We start from the raw sequence: 21,910 nt of genomic DNA on the forward strand, positions 1-21,910 counted from the left end.
ATTAAAAAATAAACTCTCAATAAGTAGAGAGGAAAGAGAAAATGAGCTTTTTAAAAACATATTCAACAAATGACTAGTAGTATGTGTTGCATCCTTTTAGAAGAGAAAAAAATACATTTCCCAAAGGGATCTGCTTATATGAACTTTTTGGTACTAATGGTCAGTCATCAGGTATCATCACTCAAATTCCTGTAGCGATAGGGTACCCTTTAGTATGTCATTCCACAAAGTTGACAGCCCTTTGGTCTGTCAGTTAAATTGTTCCATTCCTGAAGACATATAAACTGTGTGGAAATCTTGGGGTTGGACCATACAATGAGTGGCCATATATGAATACTAAAACAAGAGTGGATAGCAGGATATGCTCCTTAGAATGGCTGGTCATGGGCTTGGATCCTTATTTATTTGTCTTGTAGGTACATGAGCACACTCATATACATACTCATATTCTAACATGGTCTGGACCTTGAGCAACATGTGCAAGAATAAATAAAACCCATGATTCTTTATCTAATGAGGCCACATCTGCCAGCATAGACAAAAGCAGTAGTCTTTATCCTTCTTGTCCAAGCCCTTGAATAGTAACTGTACAAGGCAATTTATTATACTTTAGCCTCAGCCGTGCTCTGGTGGGGAAAGGATTACTGTCCTTCTAGTGAGTAGCCAGGTGGAACGGACCATACTTCTAAGAGATGGCTGGACTCCCTGCAGAATAAAGAAATGGCATTACTGCTGCTGTTTGTGAAGGGAACAGCTTGTAAATCTAGGCTTGGGATTTTTAGGAGCTCATCATCCTTTTCATTTTCACACAGTGTTTTCAATTAGCAGTCTTTTAGGCTTGAAAAGAGAGAGCTGGGAGAAACAGTGTGGAGGATTGTGAAAGAACACAGTAATTGATAACATGGTGTCTCCTCACATAGGTATAAGGCAGTTATTGCAAGTTCTGAGCCAAAAATGGTTTTCCATTTTGAGCATTTGGCCAGTAAGACTCTCCTAAAGCTTTATCTATCTTAAGGATATAAACTGTAGTGTCTGCTTTCCGAGGTGTCTTTGAAAACCTAGAATGTGATGATTATTATTGATTTTAACCTACAAATATTTTGCCCTTGAAAGAAACAGTACCTGAAAATGTGAACCGTTTTATTACCGCAGATTCTTACAATCTAGCCATGTAAACATAACTAAGAATGGATAGTTCTCCACACCCTCTGAAACTGCCAAATGAAACAATTATAAAGTCTGTGATAACACTAGCTTGCCCTCATTATACAAATATGTACAGACATCTAGGCCTGATGTCCCCAGCATTCATGGTGCAATTAATTACTCTGACATGAGCTTGGCAAAGGTTTCTTCCATTGTCAGGACCCAGTGAGTGAAAGGAAGCTAATGGTCTACAGCTTTAGAGGAGCATATTAGAGCTGGAAGGGGTGTTTAGAAATCCCATCATTTTACCTATGAAGAAACTGAGTCCCAAAGAGGCAGAATCTCTTGCCTGAAAATACCTGAGTACATGGGTGCAGAATCCAGAACTAGAACACATGTATCTAAACTCAGTGGGGTTTCTAAAACATTGATAGAAGGAGGTAGGGATGGGTGTAAGGGGAAAGCACTAAAAAAAATCTTAGAATGAGAGCATTAAGATAAATGGGACAGGGCTTCCATGGTGGCGCAGTGGTTGAGAGTCCGCCTGCCGATGCAGGGGACACGGGTTCGTGCCCCGATCCCGGAAGATCCCACATGCCGCGGAGCGGCTGGGCCCGTGAGCCATGGCCGCGGAGCCTGTGTGTCCGGAGCCTGTGCTCCGCAACGGGAGAGGCCACAGCAGTGAGAGGCCCGCGTACAGCAAAAAAAAAAAAAAAAAAAAAAAAAAAAAAAAAAAAAAAAAAAAAAAGATAAATGGGACATAATTAGGAAAAAATTACAATCCAGCAATTATAATGTTATAAAATTTTGGTCAGCCATTTTATAATTTTTTTTATAGTTATACAATGGAAGAATTACCCCAGCTGTCATCTTTCTTTGTGGCTAACTTCTACTTAGAAAAAGTGGAGCTGGGAGGAAGTCATGGGGGTGATTTCATATTGACAGATGACTACTGTATATAAACTATCAAAAGCCATATGTTGCTTGATTTCAGTTGAACCAAGTGATAAATATTTGCCTGTTTGAGGATTAGAAAAAATATATATATATATGTGATTGCATTTTTATCAATGTAAAAATGTATTCATCTTATGCACACAGTACATCCCTATCCATGCAGAGGGCCTTAGATTTATACTTGAAGAAAATTGGTTTTGATTGACCAAGACTAAAGTAAAGTACTAATTTTTCATCATCAGATTTGTCCCTGATACTTGCTTTTCTGTGTTCGGCTGGCAATTTTCCAGCCTCCTCATTGTGGCTGAGCTGGAGCAGGGCCACATTTTTCATTGAAATGTTGTCTAAAATGCCTCAGTGAGGTTGGTTGCTTGCAGCTTTATGAGCTCTTTAGTTTACACACACCCTGCTACTCACCATAACCCTTTTTTTTGGCCACGTAACACTGGGTGTTTATTCTGCATAATAATAATAATAAATGACACTGTGAGCATTTACACATGTGCTGGCTCATTGACTCCTTGCCACAACTCCATGAAGTTTTTCTGTTTTCCATTTAATTTAATTTTATTTTTTTATTAATTTTTACTGGAGTACAGTTGCTTTACAATGTTGTGTTAGTTTCTGCTGTACAGCAAAGTGAATGTCCCCTCTTTTTTGGATTTCCTTCCCATTTAGGTCACCACAGGGCACTGAGTAGAGCTCCCTGTGCTTTACAGTCGGTTCTCATTAGTCATCTATTTTATACATAGTATCGAGAGTGTATATACGTCGATCCCAATCTCCCAGTTCCTCCCACACCTCCCTCCCCCTTGGTATCCATATGTTTGTTCTCTACGTCTGTGTCTCTATTTCTGCTTTGTAAATAAGACATCTATACCATTTTTCTGGGTTCCACGTACCTTAACCCTTTTGAAAATAGAGCAAAGCATTATTTTAACCCATAGCCCTAACCCTTTATGATCTGTGCTTACGTTTTGGTATCCTTTTTTTTTTTTTTCTCCCAATTCTACAGGTCTTAGAGCTCCAAGATGTTCTGTAAGTGGTTTTACTTGTTTGGAATGAGAAGCCATCCATGGAATTTTGAATTGAGTGGAGGCAGAGAGGGAGGTACAGATTACTCTGCTTGTGAAGGAACTGTCAGTTGAGTTAAATGCCTTCACCCCAGGAAGCCATATGAGGGAGCAACAAAAGGAACATGTATGTGAACTTCCTATGGAATCGTCCTCGTGAAGCTTTGACCATGTACAGCCACTCTCCTAAGTCTTCAGTTTCCTATCATTTCTATTTCTGTTAAAGTGGGTCTGCATATATTCTGCTGACCAGGCGCCCCTGAGACTGGCATCTTCTGCAGCAGAAAGGAAGCCTTCTTATTGTTCTGCTTCATTCAGATTGGACTCTTTTATCAGTGGCTCTGTGGTTTTATCAGTGGTTTTCCTACCTAGCTGTCACTTTTTTTTAATGCTTTTGGGGGTTATTTTTTTATTTCCTTCACCCCCACCAAGCTAGACATCTCCATTTTCTGACTTCTTGGCTTTGTTGCTCAGCAGGGTTCTGAAGGAGAGTTTCTCTCATTGGACAGGCCCAGTCTTCTCCCATCATTGTCCTGCTGTGACTCCAAAGAAAGGAGCTTCTTGTTGACAGTGTCCTGTGGAGTGAGGCTGTGTTTCGTGCCCCACACAGCGCTCAGTGGGTGCCAGCCCTCGTGGAGGCTTTGTGGTTGCTGCCCTGAAGGAGAATGCTCTTTCCTTCCTCCTTGGTACCGCCTGCTGTTTTCTGAGCATTGCTCCTGCACATACCCTGCGTCCCAGCCCCAGCAAGGCTCTTCTGTTCCCATCTGTTGGCAGTGACTTGTGGAATATTTTTGCTGAGGAAAAGGTCATTGGTAAACAGGACAGAACGAGAAAAGTAGTTCTCATTTGGTATTGAAAAAAATCCTAAAGTTTATCATAAGTGAAAACAGAGGGAATCCCTGTCTGCTTGAGGTGTACCAATTCATGGATATGGATGGGTGGAAATGCCATTCAGAATAGCCTCCAGCTGATGGAGAAGGACACGGGGGAATTCTCATGTCCTTTGTCTTCCTTCTCTAATCATAACTGCAGAGTCTATGTCAAAAGGACAGGCTTCCCCTCCTTCTCCCTGCTTAATTAGTAAATGATTTTTTTTTTTTTTAAACACCAAAAGGGAAGAAGGGTTTCTGTTTCTCACCTCAGGGTTTGGTTTTGTTGTGTTGTGTTTGGGTGCTCTGGAGCACAACGCTGATGGTTGCAGCTGAGATCTTTGGAGCCAAAGCAGGGCATGCTGAGCCCATTGTCTAGGCACCACGCCACCGAAGGCGGGTGGAAGTGTGGCCCCCTCACAGTATGCTCACAGGCCAGGGTGCAAGCCAGAAACCCCCGTCACGTTGCTGCCTCATCCTGTCTTCTCAGCATCTCCTCCCCTGACTTCTTTCTTAACCCAAAGGAAATAAAACAACAACAAAAAAACTTCTTGAAAATTCTGACACGAACACACATCAAATTTCCATGTACCGAAGCCCATGTATCACCACTTGGCAGGCTTTTAGAATAAGAGCCCATCATTATCTATCGCTGTAAAGCTAGCCAACTCACCTGCTCTTCTCTATTTTCCAGTTTCTCTGCTCTCACCTGACATTCCTGTGACTTCTTTCAGACTCCCTGCCTGCTAAGTCCAAGCTGGAATGCACTGTCTGTGGCAGGACATCCAAGCCGGTTCTGGAACTTTGTGTCTGCCTTCTGCCAAATACTTTCTCTCCTTTCTTCCTCCTACTCTCTGTTTCTCCTTTGTGTCAGTTTTGCACAGCGTTCTTAGCAGTGCCGTAGACCAGCAAAGGCTGTAAGCTGGTCCAAAGATCGTCATTCTCCTGAGTCTAGCTAGGATACCTGACATTGACTTGAGACATCTGGCTGTCTCAAGTAGACCAGAAAAGGCTGTAAGCTGGTCCAAAGATCGTCATTCTCCTGAGTCTAGCTAGGATACCTGACATTGACTTGAGACATCTGCATATTCAGGAAAGCACGAGATCTCGAGAAAGCCTACAGTCTGAAATCATTTTCACAAAATAACAGCCTGCTTTTGACACGCTAGCTGGCCCTCCTAGCAGTGACACACCTGACTCACTGGTGGCTGGGATTCAGCTGCCACAAAACAAGCAGGTTCTGTGAAGCAGGTCTGCGTCACCTCCTCTCTCCTCTGTGCCCAGCCAGGAGGTAGTAAATGAGGTCACAGGCTAACATAATACCTAATTCACATTTCCCAGTAAACTTGTAGAAGTTATTGCACTTACATGTTCTTCTCAAGAAATAAGTTGTTGCCTATTCAGTGTTACAGATTTCTTTCTTTTTATTGAAACACAAGGAGCAGCTGAGGAAAATGAGACAAAGTGTTTTATTTCTGACAAAATAAAATTTTAGAAAAAAATTTGTGTACATGTGTTTGAAACTGTTGAAATGCCAAGTTTTCTGTACAAGTGTTTTTGTAATTAAACTTTTAGATTTTCTTTGTTTTTTTAAGAAGTCGCTATGCTTGCTTGACATTTGCCTCATTAAAACTTTTCTCTGTTGAATCCACCCGATTCAATTTTACCTGCATTGCCTCTTCATCTTAAAGACTTTGTCAACTCTACGTTAATCATCAAGTCTGTTATGCTTTTAAAGCAGTAACACATTGATTTCACTAATTGCTTATTCAAAATGTGTCTTAGCCTGTTTGAGAATTCAGCTCTCTTAATGTATGTTTTAAGAATACAATGAGTTATAATTCATTTTAATGTAGCGGTAGTATTCTGGAGGCAACTTGAAAGAAGTCTGATGTTCTTAAAGTCAGTGACTTCAGTCCCCTTGATAGGAGACTTTTGACTTCCTTTTGACTGAAGAGATAAATTGTCCTTAAATGCTTGCTTTTAAAAATAACCACTACTTCACCAATCAGAATCATTTTTAAAGGAAATTTGTCACCTATTTCCACCATGCTTTTAAAATCCTAGGGGTGAGCTCACCTGGCTTCCAAACCCTGCAGCTCTCCAAGTAGCTAGTTGTGTGGCATTGGGTGAGACTTGCTTTGTTCTAGCTTCAGTTTTCTCATCTGACATGCCTCAGCTCTCTTACACTTGTTAGAAAGATAGAATCAGGTAACAGAATCGACCATGCTTTGGAGGATATGAAGACTCTGTTACATGAATGCGAAGAATTGTTGAGGTAACTCAGTTAGGATCAGGCTTGACTACATTTAACAGAAACTCAAATCAGCAAAAGCTTGAATAAGAAACTTATCTCTCTCACTGAAAAGTATTCCAAAGGTAGGCAGTCCAAGACCAATATAGAGGCTCCTGTCTGCACCACAATATGGTTCCTTTCTCAAGGTCACCTCAAGGTCCAAAATAGCCACTTGACCGTCAGCCGTCATTTGAAATTCCTGGCAGCATAAAGAAAAGAAAAAACGGGCAAGGACAAAATGGGCAAACTCAGCTGAGTCAGCACCCTTTAAAGAGCCTTCCTGGAAGCCACACTCAGCTTCCAGAACGCAATCACATGACAACAGCTAGCTATATGGAAGGCAGAGGAATCTCATATTTCCTTGGACATTACTGCCCCCAATAATTTACAGGTTTTAGTCAGTAAGGAAGGAGAAAATAAATACAGAGTAGGCAGCTAAGTTAATTTCATGACTCACATGTGTGACTCCATGCATACACTAAGGCCAGCCCTGCTGTATTAGTAAACAAGATGCATCATCCTGCCTTTGCCTCTTGGCCATCGAGAATGACCACGTACTTCCTTGGCACGTTTTTCCCCCTTAAACAGAAAGCTGACAACTTGAGTTAGCATTTCCTGTTCCCACCTTAGCTCCTCCCTTACCCTCAACACCGGTGACCAGTCTTGTTTGGTAAAAGTCAACATAAACAGGTGGCAATATCTCCCCCAGTTGTTTGTTCCCTTTCTCTAACTGCTCAGCATCTGCTGGATTAAAACAACAACAGGATAATCTTTCCCTGAGGGTGGGGAAATTGAAGTATTGCTTGGCGGAAAAGCTCATAGCTACTTCCTGCCCTCTAAATTTCCTGCCTTGCAACTGAGGGTTCCAAGGGCCTTTTCTTTGTTTTATTTATTTGCCTTTTGATACATAGCCTGTGCTCAGAAATATGTTTTATAATATCTATAGAAATAAACACTAGCTCATACACCAACTCACAAAAAAGATGAGGATCAAGAGTTACAAAGGTCAGGGGCTTCCCTGGTGGCGCAGTGGTTGGGAGTCCGCCTGCCGATGCAGGGGACACGGGTTCATGCCCCGGTCCGGGAAGATCCCACATGCCGCGGAACGGCTGGGCCCGTGAGCCATGGCCGCTGAGCCTGCGCGTCCGGAGCCTGTGCTCCGCAACGGGAGAGGCCACAACGGTGAGAGGCCCGCGTACCGCAAAAAAAAAAAAAAAAGTTACAAAGGTCAACTGAAAAATGTTAATGTACTTCCTCTCACCCAGAAGCCATTTCAGTTTAGTTTTCATGGGAATGTGGTCTATAGGGAGAAACTTTTGCCAGAAGCATAAATGTAAGCTCTGTTAAACGACTAGAAAAATGCAGGAAGGAGAAGGAGCCATGAGATAGGGATGGCATTGGGAAATTAAGAGCAGGGTCAATGCAAACTGTCCAAATAGAAGGATTTTTGTAAACCACCTACAACACTGGGTTGGTAAAGAAGATGCCTTAGATGTTTAGATAAGAATATATAAGACAGTGGTTATAGAAGTAGTCTTTTGTCTGAGTCTCAAACACCACCTGACACTTGAGAGCCAGTTCTTTATAATCAGCTGCTGTGTTCTCCATTGCACGTCAGTTCACTATCTGAGACCACAAGAGTATTTATAAAACATGTTTCTGCCCTTGGCGTGACAGTCTAGTGGGAAAGACAGACATCTGCGTCAATTGTTCTAACACAGGGCAGCTTGTATTGAGTTTTAATAGTGGTAAATAATTTTTGAAGAGTGAAAGAATTGCTTGAATCTTATCTGACAAGAGCTGGTTTTTCCATAATTGCCAGAGAGTTTGCATGGGGAGCACATCTGAGTCTTAGGGGATCAGCATCTTAACTAATAAGGACTTTATCTGAAATGTAAATGAAATATAAAAGTCTAGACTGATAACTATCGGAGTTTTTCTAGTAGAAGTTGAGGTAACTGGAAGGTAAGAATAGTTGGATTATTGTAATTTAGACAATACTTTTTCAAAGTATGGTTTTGACTCATTAAGGGGACATTAAATCAAGTTGGTCAAAAACATTTTTTAATTAAATTGAAGAGAAACGATCAGAATGCATTACATATAGTAAGGGTAAATATTATTTTGTGAAAACTTGTTTCCACTTCAGAACAGACACATGTGATGGGTTACGATGTGAAATGTACTTCTTACTGTAGGGTCACAATAAAGATAATCAATGACTGTTTCACTACCTCTTAAATTGGATTGAACTGCTGGGTTCAAGTTTGGGCTCTGTGGTTTTCTACTTGTGTGACCTTAGGTAAATTGCTTAAACCACTCTGTGGCTCAGCCTGTAACACAGGGATATTTATAGTGTCTATTGTGTAGAATTTTTATGTGGATTAGTTAATCCATGTAAGGTATTTAGTACCTGTCGCAGAATAGACACCTAAGTAAATATTAGCTACTATAATTTATGGAAGACTCAAGGGGAAAGAACAATTAGATACATACTATAGGCCAAGCACTTTGCTCTGCTTTTTATATAAATTATATATATATCATTTAATTTGTACTACAACCTTATAGAGTAGGACTGTTACACCCATTATCCAGTACGTAAATTAAGACTCAAAGCTGATAAGCACCTTGCAGGTTATACAACTGGGAAAAGGCAAAGAAGAGATTTATACCCAGATCGTTCTGACTCCAAATTCCACTGTGGTGGTCCTGTCTTAGAGATATTTAAGGAGACTGACAGGAGTTCAAGCAGAGGCACAGTATGGGGGTTCTGAGAACCGGAATTTGACCTGATCATTCAGTGGTATTTGTTGAATGCCTTTCTTGTGTTAGGAGCTATCCTAGGTCCCTGTCCCCATGGAGTTTATATCCTGCTGGGGGAAAAGAGACTATAAACAATTAACCTAACAGATTCATGTCAGCTAGTTGCCTAGAGGAGATGAGATGACACAAACTAACTAGGGTAGAGGAAAAGCCTCTCTGAAAAAGTAATGTTTAGAGAGAGAGCAGATTGATGTGAAAGAGCCAGCCCTGTAAGGACTGGGAATAGAAAAGCCAAAGTCCTGAGGCAGGAATGAACTCTTTGGGTTCAAGGGAAAAAAAACTATTGAGGCTGGAACAGAGTAAATAAGAGGTAGAGTGCTTTGAAGATGCAAGGAAGGCAATAATGAGATTCAATGACACACAAATAACACACCTTGTAAAGCATGGTAAAGAGTTTAAATTGTATCCTAAGTATAGCGTGAAGAGAGTTCTAAGTTAAGTGACAAGATCTGATTTATATATATATATATATATATATATTTTTTTTTTTTTTTCTTTTTGTGGTATGCGGGCCTCTCACTGTTGTGGCCTCTCCCGTTGCGGAGCACAGGCTCCGGATGCGCAGGCCCAGCGGCCATGGCTCATGGGCCCAGCCGCTCCGCGGCATATGGGATCCTCCCAGACCGGGGCACGAACCCGTATCCCCTGCATCGGCAGGCGGACTCTCAACCACTGCGCCACCAGGGAGGCCCTGATTTATATTTTTAAAGGATCACCCTGGCTGCTGTGAAGCGAATTGTGAGGAGGCAAGAGAGGAATCAGAAAGGCTAATTAGAAGGTTGGCCCATGGGGCTTCCCTGGTGGCACAGTGGTTAAGAATCTACCTGCCGATGCAGGGGACACGGGTTCGATCCCTGGTCCGGGAAGATCCCACATGCTGTGGAGCAACTAAGCCCGTGCACCACAACTACTGAGGCTGCACTCTAGAGCCCGAGAGCCACAACTACTGACCCCACCCGCCGCAACCACTGAAGCCTGCGCGCCTGGAGCCCGTGCTCTGCAGCAAGAGAAGCCACCGCACTGCAACAAAGAGTAGCCCCCGCTCACAGCAACTAGAGAAAGCCTGCGCACAACAATGAAGACCCAACGCGGCCAAAAATAATATCAATTAATTAAAAAAAGAAAGAAAGAAAGAAGTATGGTCCAGGTGACAGTGGCTTAGTCTAGAGTGGAGGCAGTGGGGGCAAAAAAAAAAAAAGAACTGCTAATGAATTCAGAACATATTTTGGAAGTATAATGAACAGAAGTTGCTGAGGGATTGGATGTGGAGAATGAAGGAAAAAGAATCAAGAATGACCTGACCCCTAGACTTCTGGGCTTGAGCAACTGGGTAGTGGACAGAGGTGCCATGGCCTGAGAACGCATAGAGTTAGGGATGAAACATCGTGGAGGAAAAGAGCAAGAATTCTGTATGTGGACTTGCTAAATTTGAGATTCAACCAGCAGATCAGCCCCTGGGCAAGACACATCTCTCAGCTATTCGTTAAAAGGTTCCTTTCAGCTCTTAAAAGTCTGTGGTTCCGTGAGATTCTAACTTCAGTTCAGGGCTGCTAACATTCCTTTCATCCTCGGTGCCTGCGCACACACGCGTAGATCCGGTTACTCAAGCTGTTCACTGAACTATGAAATTAAGGAATGGTCTCCTTTTTAATTTTTCAAGCTCCTTAGGAAAAGAATTTTTTAAACCTTCCATCTGCATTTGTTTAAGATTGGCATAAAGCAGCTGAATGTTCTAGGATATAAAAATCATACCATAACCTGATGGTTAGAAAATCCTGGGCAAGTAATAGAAAGCGTCTGCTTGAAGGAGACTGGATGAAAATATATTTGGCATCAGTCAAAGAAGGGAAATATGAGAAGACATTAGTGATACAGCCAAAAGGTTTATGGAATCAGCAAATGGGTTCCTGCTAGGGGTGCTTCTGCTATCTTCAAGGATAGAAATTAACTAAAGGCAGCTGGGTCCAGGCAGTGACTGTAAGATGATAACCTTCTATTTTTCTTGGGGCTGGTGGATTTTTCAAGTGGGCTTATATGTATCAAAAGAAGTTCTTGTTTTGCAGGACAAACTAATGTGGTCATTATGGATTTTACTCATCCCCCAGGAGAATGAGTATTTTACATATATTCATTCATTCAAATATTTTCAAACAAGTACTTACTATGTGTTTAGGGTATAAAGTTGAGGACGTCTCTCTCCTCAAGAAGTTCCCAATATAACACAAAAGAAACACAGGATCTGATAAATTATCAAATAGCTATGAGCAAAGTGCTCCTGAAAATGAAAAGGAAGGATTCAGTGGTTGTGCTTAGGGGAAGTCAAAAGAGGGCTTTTACCTGGGTAACATTTTGAGGTAGGCCTTAAAAAAAAGAGTAGTTCTTGAAGAGAAGCTAAAAATAGACCTGGAGCTATGAGTGCATTTTTGGTGTACTCCAGTAATTTGGTGTGACTGGAACACAGGTTGTATCCAGGGTACTGATAAAAAATGGAGATAGTAAGGTTTTTTGAAAATGGATTACAAACGGGCCTTGAATTCCATACGAAGGGATTTAGCTTTTACTTTGCAGCCAGGGGGAAGGCATTAAGGCTGTTTTGCAAGGCAGTGATGTGAGATGAAGAAAAACTGGACCAGAGGTTCTTAAACTTTTTTCTGCCACGAACACTTTAGGCAATCTGGTGAAGCCTGTAAACCCCTCTCAGGATAATGTTTCAAGTGCAGAAAATAAAATGCATAGCATTACCAAGGAAATCAACTATACTGAAAAATAACTATCAAAATATTAGCACTACTACTAAATATATTAATATGAAAAAGAGTTATATGGGAATATCTGTGTTTCTTACTGAAGGATTAAATAATGTAATCTAGCAGCAGCTCTAATAACTACCATAATTTTAAAGTTGTAATGATCATGAATGATATTTCAACATCTGCAACAGCAGTAATGGGATGTAAAAATATCTGTGATTCTGTGGGTGCCGAAGTCACTGGTCCTGTCAGTACTCCTGGGGCTTGTTGCCAACATTTATAATCAAAGGAAGTGCAAATTTTCAGTTAGAGGTTTATGAAAATCAAGATGTAATTTTTTCCCCATCCATGCCTGCAGTTCTTAGTCCTTGCCAGATTCCTGAATTCAAGACAGTATGGAGATGATAGACTGGTTAGGAGACTGTCAAAAAACTCAGGTCAAGAAATAAGAAGAGCCTGTATTGGGAGTGGTAAAGGAGCAGATTGGACAAACATTTGGTAATTTGGCTTGGTTTCTCCCAACCCACAATGAGGAATCCTTCCCAAGGAGGAATTTGGGGGTAACGTGGTCTGACCAGGCAGATTCCCCGGGAAGGAAGCATAAATCCTTTTAGCAGCTGTCCACATTGCAGTATAGTTTCATTAATTTGTTCAACTGATACTGATTACCCTCTGTGGCAGACTCGAGGAATACAGCAACACAGACATGGTTCCTGCTTTCATGGAGCTTACTGTCTAGTGGAAGAAACATGATGAAACAAAACTAAACAGACAGAAACTTCCCTGGTGGTCCAGCCGTTATGACTCCATGCTCCCAATGCAGGGGGTGCCTGGGTTTGATCCCTGGTCAGGGAACTAGATCCCACATGCTGCAACTAAAAGAGCCCTCATGCCGCAACTAAGACCCTACATGCCGCAACAAAGATCCAGACGGCAGGTTTTTTGTTTTTTGTTTTGGTTTTTTGGTGCTTTAGAGGAACTGAAGGAAAATCAAGGGAGTGGGGCAGAAAAAGCAAGGGGAAGAGTGGCAAAAGGCAGAGGGGAGCTAGACCATATGAGGTCTTGTGGACCATCCAAAGGATTTTGGATATGAAGTGCAGGGGGAAACCATTGAAGGTTTCAAAGAGGGAAGTGATATAATCCAATTTGTGGTTTTCAAAAATTCTCCTGGCTGCTCTCTGAATAGTGGATTGTGGAGAACACTCACTGAAGAAGGGAGGTCAGCTGAGGCTGTGGTCCCTGGTGAGAGATGATGGGAGCTCGGACTGAGGCTGTAGCAGAGAAGAATGAAGGGGAGAAGAGTGTGGAACAAAGAACAGGAAGAGCTATGGGCTAGAGGTGGGAAGGAGGGAGGGAGAGGGAGCAGCTGCAGATGAAGCTCAGGCTTCAAACAGATCCATTGGAGCACTGTTTATTGGGATACATATGGCACCGTTTATTGAGATGGGCAGCTGGGGGAGGAGCAGACCAGGGCAGGTGGGAGAGGCTAGAAGCCAGAGATCCTTGTGGGCATGTTCATTTGAGATGCGGGAGGGTAGGTGTTAAGTAAGCATCTATATTGACAACTCTAAAGCTTAAAAAATAGGTCTGGGGGCTTCCCTGGTGGCGCAGTGGTTGAGAGTCCACCTGCCAATGCAGGGGACACGGGTTCGTGCACCGGTCCGGGAAGATCCCACGTGCCGCGGAGCGGCTGGACCCGTGAGCCATGGTTGCTGAGCCTGTGCGTCCAGAGCCTGTGCTCCGCAACGGAAGAGGCCACAACAGTGAGAGGCCCGTGTACCGCCAAAAAAAAAAAAAAAATAGGTCTGGACTTGGGGTGACATTTACTAAAGACCCCCAAAGAGGCTTTTTGTGTTAACTTTTTTCTCTCAGATCCTGGCTCAGCTCTGCTGGCAAACAGATCCCTCCAACCTCTACCATCCTGGCTAAAAATTTCACTGTTTTGGATCCACTGTTTGGATCCTGGGCCCTATTACCAACTTTGACTATTCTTTTGTCCTGCCCTTGACACCAGAAACAGCATCTGGACCCAGCTGCAACGTATCTGTTGGCTTAAATCGGGCAGTATCTCTAAAGGTGTTCAGAGCATTTAACTTACATAGGTTTCTTGTGTGGGATTTCTGCAGGGAGAGCTTTGCATCTGTAAAGACGCTAAACATCCTAGAGGCTTACCGTGAAATAATATCTGTTTACCATGGCTGATTTTATAGCAAATATGATTGGGACATTTACTCGTTTCTTAGAACTGGATGAAAATAACAGGACAGACCAAGTGAATTGCAGCAACTAAATATGCTAACAACATGCAGTAAAGGGCTACAGATTATAGAAAATTGTAAATTGTGATCATGCAAAGAAGGGGTTTCGCTGTAGCTTGAAAACCTGACCCACAGCTAAATGAGGCCAAGATTAATCATGTCTTGCTCTTATACATAAGCCAAAGGATCTTTTCTAAAGATCATGCCTATTAACGCAGTAAAGACTTTTCTGCAGTTTATACCATAATGAGCTCCAGGCATTTAATGAGAGAGGCAAGTACTATTGTTGAAAGTGGTAACCTTCAGCATCTAACCCGAAAATGAAATAGGTCTGCTTGCTCTGCAAAATGAGGGCCCAATTCAGTCCACGAGATGAAGAGGACTCTCACAATTTTAGATGTTCTGGTGCAGGCAAACTTAAATCTTCTGGGAAAGGGGGAAAGGTTTTTGTTTGGTTGGTTCTGTTTTTATAATTAGGTAAGGATTTTATCTGCAAGGAGCAAGTCACTGACTCCAGGTTGCAGGCCCAGAAGCTTCTAAAGGCAGTAAAATAAAACCAGCATTAAGGAACAAACCAGCCTAAGGAGCTTGATGGAGTTTCCCAAAAGCCCCTGGAAGAATAATATAGCATTCTGAGGGGGGGAGACTCTGCTTCCATCTCTGTCACGATGGCTGTCTCAGATGAGGGTAATTGCCTGGCAAAAAATACTACCAGCATGAAAGAAAAAGTGTCATCACACGCTGATCCTTGTTTTCCGGCCCCCAGAAATCTCTCATCTAAGGATTTATGTTAAGTTGTATCCGCTCCTATTTTGCTATGCAGTAGGAAGTGCCAGGACATAAACCTGACCCTCCTTCCCCCAGTGAGGCCATCACTGACTGTCCCACAGACAGGATGCTGCTTCACGTCCTGGACCTCACTGCAAATCCCTGCCCCACTTGCTGCTTTCTGGCTTCCTCTTGCAATCCCAAGAGACAGAGGGCTGCAGGGGCAGGAAGGGAACGAACAGGGCCTCTGAAGCTGAAACCCTTTAGATGTCTGAGCCTCAACTGGTTTGCCTTGGTGGGTCTGGGTCGGCCTTCCTGGGCAGGAGGAGGGGGACTCTCAGCTGCTTCCGAATGTCCCTTTCTTAAAACTATGGCAGCGCAAAACAAGCCAGGTCATTGTATTCTTGGATATAAATATTGATTCTAGATGGTGTTAACATTCTGTTCATAAAAGGATGTAACATATTTCTCCCACACCATATTAGACTGATGTGTTGTTTGGCTGAGAGCAGTACAGACTGCTGGCTTCTGCGGGAAAATGTGGACATTTAAATGCATGCAGCTTTCAGAAGTCTAGGGAGCAGTCTCCGGAATAGAAACCAGGCCCCTTCCCTGGCTCCAGCCCTGCCCTCCTCCATCCAGTTTCTCCCTTCCCAACTTCATGTTGCATATCGCATTAGCATTTCTAATCGCTTGTAATTTAGGAAGATGCTTTCTTAGCATTAGCTCTTAAGGACCTGGAAATGTGGGCACTTCTCTCTTCAGGAGGCGTGGAAGGGCAAGGCCAAACATTTTTCGCTTTCTTCCCCTGGGGGAAAGATCTGGGAGGTCCCACTCTTCTGTTTTCTTTTTCACCCTCCACGTGGGAGGCAAGGGCAAAGCCTTCAGACCAGAGGTGGTCCCTCCAAACTATCACCCAGGTCTTGACCAAGCCCCAAACTCAGATGTGCTGGCTGCCTGGCAAGGCAAATTCCCCACGTTCCACAAGTGCTCTTGAGGGGGAGATAGCACTAATGAGAAAGTGGAGTTCTTGATGTGTGTGCGTGCTCACTCGGGTGCCAGCACATCTCACAGACAGACCCTCATCCAGTATTTCGTAAGAGTCGTAGAGCCTATTTCCAGATGTGTGGGAGAGCCGCGGTCACAGAAGTGCTGTCAGGAGAGCTAGTGCCCTCTGCTGTCCCGGCCCGGAAGCACCACAATGGTGGGGGAGAACCCGGGGCTCCAGGAAAGCTGGCGGCTGTCAAAATCCACCACAGACCCAGGCCGGTGTGGAGGGGGCGTGCAGCTCCTCGCTATTCAAACGTTGAGTCTGTGAGGGGCTGAATTCCCTCCGTCTAGCTGGCTCTCTTTATGTTTGGTGGTTGAGAACGAGCCAGAGGTGAAGAGGATTTATAATAAAACCCCAGCTCCCAGCAGCATCCGCTGGTCCCATTCCCGGGAAGGTAAGGAACAGTGGGCTGGCTCCTGCCGGTGAAGCTGGCCAGCAGGCCCAGGCACGGCCCGACAAAGAGGGCGGCTTGCCCAAGAGGAGACCGTCCACTGCATAGCAGCCCTTCGGCCACTCCCTCGACTGGGAATGCGGCTTCTAGAGGCCTTGCTGGCCCCAAGGCTTCCAGCCGAGGGGAAGTTGTAACTGCTCCCACTCAGGCATGCTGGCATCTCCAAGGGGCCTCTAGAGCTGGCACCTCCGAGAGGCTGGCTCAGCTTACAAGCTGAGATGGAGCTGCCACCACCTTCGCTCCACCGCCTGCCAAGACAGCGGCTCAGAAGCGGCCTGTGGCCAGGCCCAGGGTCAGGCTTGCTGCTGCAGGAGTGTGTGTGTGTGTGTGTGTGTGTGTGTGTGTGTGTGTGTGTGTGTGTGTGTGTGTGTGTGTGTGTGTGTGTGTGTGTGTGTGTGATGGTGAAAGATGGGGTGGAGATATTCAGGTGGGGGTCAGAGGGAGGCTGGTGAACAGAACTGCTTGGACAGTCTTGCAGTTTTGCAAAAAGGCACAAAACAATCAGTTATTGTTTTTTGGAAGGTTTCTGATTTTTTTTTTTTTTTTTGGTAAACGGATCTCCTCCCTGTTGGGAGAAGAAAAACCTAACCTGCCAAACAAACCCTAACAACAATGCCCTTCTCTCTCTGGGACCAATTTCCAGACTGCACAGCAGTCCTGACAAGGTCAACCAGCTGGAGCTGTAAGCGGAAGATCTTTATCTATGTGGGAAATAGGAAAATCATTTGACTGATAAAAGGAAATACAATAAATAGCATCTAAATTCCTGGCTGCATTCCCCCGGGCCCCTCCTCTGCTGGAGAAAGTACACGGGGCAGGAATACATGTGCTGCTCCAGCATGTTTAAAAATAGCATATAGCACACAGCCCTTTCTTACCTTCCAGAAAGACTTCATTACTGGATTCTCAGCCCTGAGCCTGCAGAGCTGCTGCCGGCGCTTTCTTCTCCCCACTCTGGATTTTTCTCTTTTGGAAACGTTAAGGCAGTGCGTGTGATACATTTTACTCACGGGCCAGCTCCTGCTCAACTAGTTTCAATCTGGGCACGTCTCAAGCTCACATTGAAAGTCCATTGTATTTAATGGGGTGTTAACTCTGTTTATTCTCTGGGACTTGTGCAATAATTTTACACTCTGCAAAACCAGCAACTTGAACTTGAAGTGGTGTGCCTCTCTCCCCATACCCACCCCGTGAGCCTCAGTCCACAGGCACCTCTGGCCCTGACTCTAGCCTTCCGTCAGCTCAGGTAGCCAAACAAGGCCTGGGCAGAGCTGGGAAACCAGGGTTCACACCCACGGCCACCGCCCGTTAGCATTGGTCTCTTTATCTCTTGGAGACGCAGTTTTCTCATCTGTAAAATGGGGATTTTAATCAGCCCTACATACCTTGAAAGGCTGTTTACAAACAACAATTCCATAGTGGAGAAACATTCGGTGGGGCTCTGCAAAGACCCCTTTTCTATTATTCCCAACCAGGCCACTTCTGTATCACCTTGCAACGTCTCCAGACTATCTCTCCACTAAAACCTGGGGGATTTGGGTTCACTGCGAAGCCCACTGATAGGACTGTGTCTTCACTGTGCTGCTGTGATTTTCTAATTCCATTATTCCTTCTATGTCTATTAGTGGGCACTCTACTCTCAGGAAGCAGCTTTTTCTTTTCTCCTTTTATTTATTCACAGTGCTTGGCCCTAAAAAGTGGTGAATAAAGAAAGACTAGGTGCTCCCTTCTAGCTCTGAATCTCTGGGTCTAGATCAAAATAACCGGAGCAGGGCTCCCCTGGTGGCACAGTGGTTGAGAGTCCACCTGCCGATGCAAGGGATGCGGGTTCGTGCCCCGGTCCGGGAGGATCCCACATGCCGCGGAGCTGCTAGGCCCATGAGCCATGGCCCCGGAGCCTGCACGTCCGGAGCCTGTGCTCCACAACAGGCGAGGCCACAACAGTGAGAGGCCCACGTACCGCAAAAAATAATAATAATAATAATAACTGGAGTGCATGCAGTTTCTAATAAACTAAAGTTCTGTATGCATTATGTCTTGGATTATTCCCTCCTGATCTAAAAACTGGATTCTTAGGGACCTTCCAGAGTCCCCACTGCTCAGACGCCATCTGGACCTTGGCCCTCTCTCTCCAGGAGCCAGGCTTTCCCTCCTGCATGTCAACAGCTCAAATCTGAATCTCCAGGCCCCTCCTCACTGGAGTTCCTGATCTCTATTTCCAGCTCCCTCAGGCCTTCTCCATCTGGCATTCTGCAGAATCTTCAAACTCAATTTGTCCAAAATTAAATAGTCTCCCCAAATCCACATTTTCTCCTGCATCTGCCAGCTCAGTTAAGAACTCCACTGCCCACTCAAGCTAGAGAACCTGTCATTCTCCTTCCCTCTCCTTCACTCTTTGCCCTGCTCCCCCCACTGTCCCCCTACATCCCCTCATTCACAGAAACCCCCCTCATTCAGCCGTGGAACCCCCTATGCAGTGGTCCCGCTCACCATCCCCAGGCCAAGCTTCTGTAAGTTACTCAGCATTCAGCTCTCTTCTGAGCTCCCACAGTAGCTCACTGTCTTGTTTTTCCTCTTGATTAACTAGTTCTAAAGTAGCTCTTTACTGGCCTTAGTAACTCCAGCCTCCCATTTGTCCCCTCCCCAGCGCCCCCGCCTTCTGTCCTGCACACCGCTATGAGAGCCACCTTTCTAAAACACAAGTCTAATCTTGCAAATATCACTCTATTGTAAATTATCGTTCTGGGGGCTTCCCTGGTGGTGCAGTGGTTGAGAGTCCACCTGCCTGCCGATGCAGAGGACACGGGTTCGTGCCCCGGTCCGGGAAGATCCCACATGCCGCGGAGCGGCTGGGCCCGTGAGCCATGGCCGCTGAGCCTGCGTGTCCGGAGCCTGTGCTCCGCAACGGGAGACGCCACAACAGTGAGAAGCCCACGTACCGCAAAAAAAAAAAAAAAAAATTATCGCTCTGGTGGTGGCTTTTACTTTTATGATCCCGTTTAAGCCTTGTGATAATTCTATATGATAAGCATTATCCCTTACACGTTACAGGTGAAACTGAGGCTTGCTGGGTTAAAGGACCCAAGGCCACATAGCTGTCACAGCTTGCAGACCAGGATTTGGGCTGTCTTATACCTCAAAATTTGGTCTGTCTTATACCTCAGAAGCACATAGGGTAGCAGCTCCGTGCCTGGCACATAGCAGGTGGACCAATGTGTTTTTCCTCCCATTCCACCTTTTTACAAACTTCAATCTCTTTAGCAAGGTGCAGAGGCCTATTCTGTCGTGGCCAACTATGTCTCTAAAGGTGTTTCCTGTCATTCCCTGTGCCCCATCATCACCACCACCTATCAGACCACATCAGATCACTTGCTGGTCCCCAAACTCTCCCTATTCTTTCTTAACTCTGTCCTTTTTTTTTTTTTTTTTTTTGCAGTACGCGGGCCTCTCACTGCTGTGGCCTCTCCCGTTGCGGAGCACAGGCTCCGGACGCGTAGGCTCAGCGGCCATGGCTCACGGGCCCAGTCGCTCCGTGGCATGTGGGATCTTCCCGGACCGGGGCATGAACCTGTATTCCCTGCATAGGCAGGCGGACTCTCAACCACTGCACCACCAGGGAAGCCCCAACTCTGTCCTTTTGAAATCCTCTTTCCCATTGTTCGGCAAGTGTTTTCTTCCTCTATCTTCCTCATCTGCAAGTATCAGGCCAGACAGCGCTTACTCTGGGATGCTTTTTCTGATCCCCAAACATAGAATCTGTGGCTCCAACATTCCTCTTGCCAACACCATTCGCTGTGTACATCTATTTGGATGCTGATCATATTAGAGTGTGGGTATTTGGGCCCATCTCTTCCCATCTTTGTATCCTTGGTGCCTGGCACTGTGCCTGGGACAGAGTGGGCACTCACAAAAGAGTGTGGAATTTAGTTCGATCTCTCATCCTTCCCTATGACTAATGCTTAATTTCATCTGTTTTGCAAAGGGAAGAATGTCCCCAAAGAATGGTTTGCGTCACCTCCGTTCTCTCTGATTCCCACGCCCACCTCCTCACTAATCTGCTCTTGTGAGGTCACCAGAGACCCCCACATCACCAGGTCCCCAAACACTTTCTCGTCCTCATCCTCCCAAGCTCTCAGCAGCGCTGGGCACAGCTGCCACTCCCTTCTTAAGTCACTCTTTCCTCCTGGCTTCTGGGCATCACAGTCTGCTATTTGCCTCTTGCCTCTCCAGGCTCTCCTGGTCCTCAGCTGACCCCCAGAATTGGAACACCTCAGGGCTCTGTCCTAGGCTGCATTCTCTTCTCTCCCTACATTCTTTTCCTGAATGGGCTTGTCTCTTCCCAGAATTTAAATATTTATTTATTTATTTAGGCGGCACCGGGGGTCTTAGTTGCAGCAGGCGGGATCTTTAGTTGCAGCATGCAGACTCTTAGTTGCGGCATGCATGTGGGATCTAGTTCCCCGACCAGGGATCGAACCCGGGCCCCCTGCATTGGGAGCACAGAGCCTTACCCACTGGACCATGAGGGAAATCCCTCTTCCCAGAATTTAAAATACTATCTCCTTCTTCAGCTCTGAGCTCCAGAGTCAATATTCAATAACCTCAGTGATTTAATTGAACCACTTAGATGATTCCTATTATCTCAGACTCTCAGGTTAATCCCCCAAACCTTTCCTCCCTCACTTGGTCTTGCCCCTTTCAGTGAAAGGCAAAATCATGGATCCCCTTCCTGGGATCTTGGGAGTCACTTATCTAGGAAGAAGGCGTCTTGGAAGAGGGGTCCAATTTAAGGATGTCCGAATATCATGGTTTCCTACATCTGATGCAGGTTTGGAAAAACACCAGATTCTTTAACCTGGTATTCAATGCTCGGTATCATGTGACCACCCGCCAGATGTTCCAGCCCCACCTTTTACCCTGCCCCTAGATCAGAAACGGTCTTCTGCAGAAAAAGTTTCCTGACCTCTTGCTGTGGTCCGAGTGCCTGTGTGTCTCCTCCCACACCAAATTCATGTGTTGAAATTCTAACCCCCATGTGATGGTATTTGAAGGTGGGGCCATTGGGAGGTGATTAGGCATGAGGGAGGAGCCCTCAAGGATGGATTAGTGCCCTTATAAAAGGGACCCCAGAGAGCCAGAAAGCTCCCTTGCCCCTTCCACTGTGTGAGGACAGAGCAAAAAGACACCATCTATGAACAGGAAGTGGGCCCTCGCCAGCCACCAAATCCCCCCTTGCCTTGATCTTGGACTTCCCAGCCTCTAGAACTCTAAGAAATAAACTTCTGTTGTTTGTAAGCTACCCAGTCTCTGGTACTTTGTTGCAGCAGCTTAACAGACTAAGACACCTGAGCTCCAGATGAATCAAGCCATCCCCCGTCCCTTAAATGCACCTTGCAAATGTATACTTTTGCACTCATTGCTCTCTGTTCCTCTCCATCTAAATCCTATGTGCCTTCAGGCCTTTC

General features: G+C 45.0%; 1 protein-coding gene across 1 annotated transcript in view; it reads left to right on the forward strand.

The window, feature by feature from the left end:
• The window catches only part of HMG20A (high mobility group 20A), a 67,069-nt gene extending 61,432 nt beyond the window's left edge, over positions 1-5,637 (forward strand). The window contains exon 10 of the mRNA XM_060096967.1: positions 3,119-5,637. The gene's annotated coding sequence lies outside the window, so the exon portion shown is untranslated. The remainder of the gene's footprint in view (positions 1-3,118) is intronic.
• Positions 5,638-21,910: the final 16,273 nt, after the last annotated feature.

The sequence above is a fragment of the Mesoplodon densirostris genome, chromosome 4, assembly GCF_025265405.1.
Source record: "Mesoplodon densirostris isolate mMesDen1 chromosome 4, mMesDen1 primary haplotype, whole genome shotgun sequence".
Classification (NCBI taxonomy): Eukaryota; Metazoa; Chordata; class Mammalia; order Artiodactyla; family Ziphiidae; genus Mesoplodon; species Mesoplodon densirostris.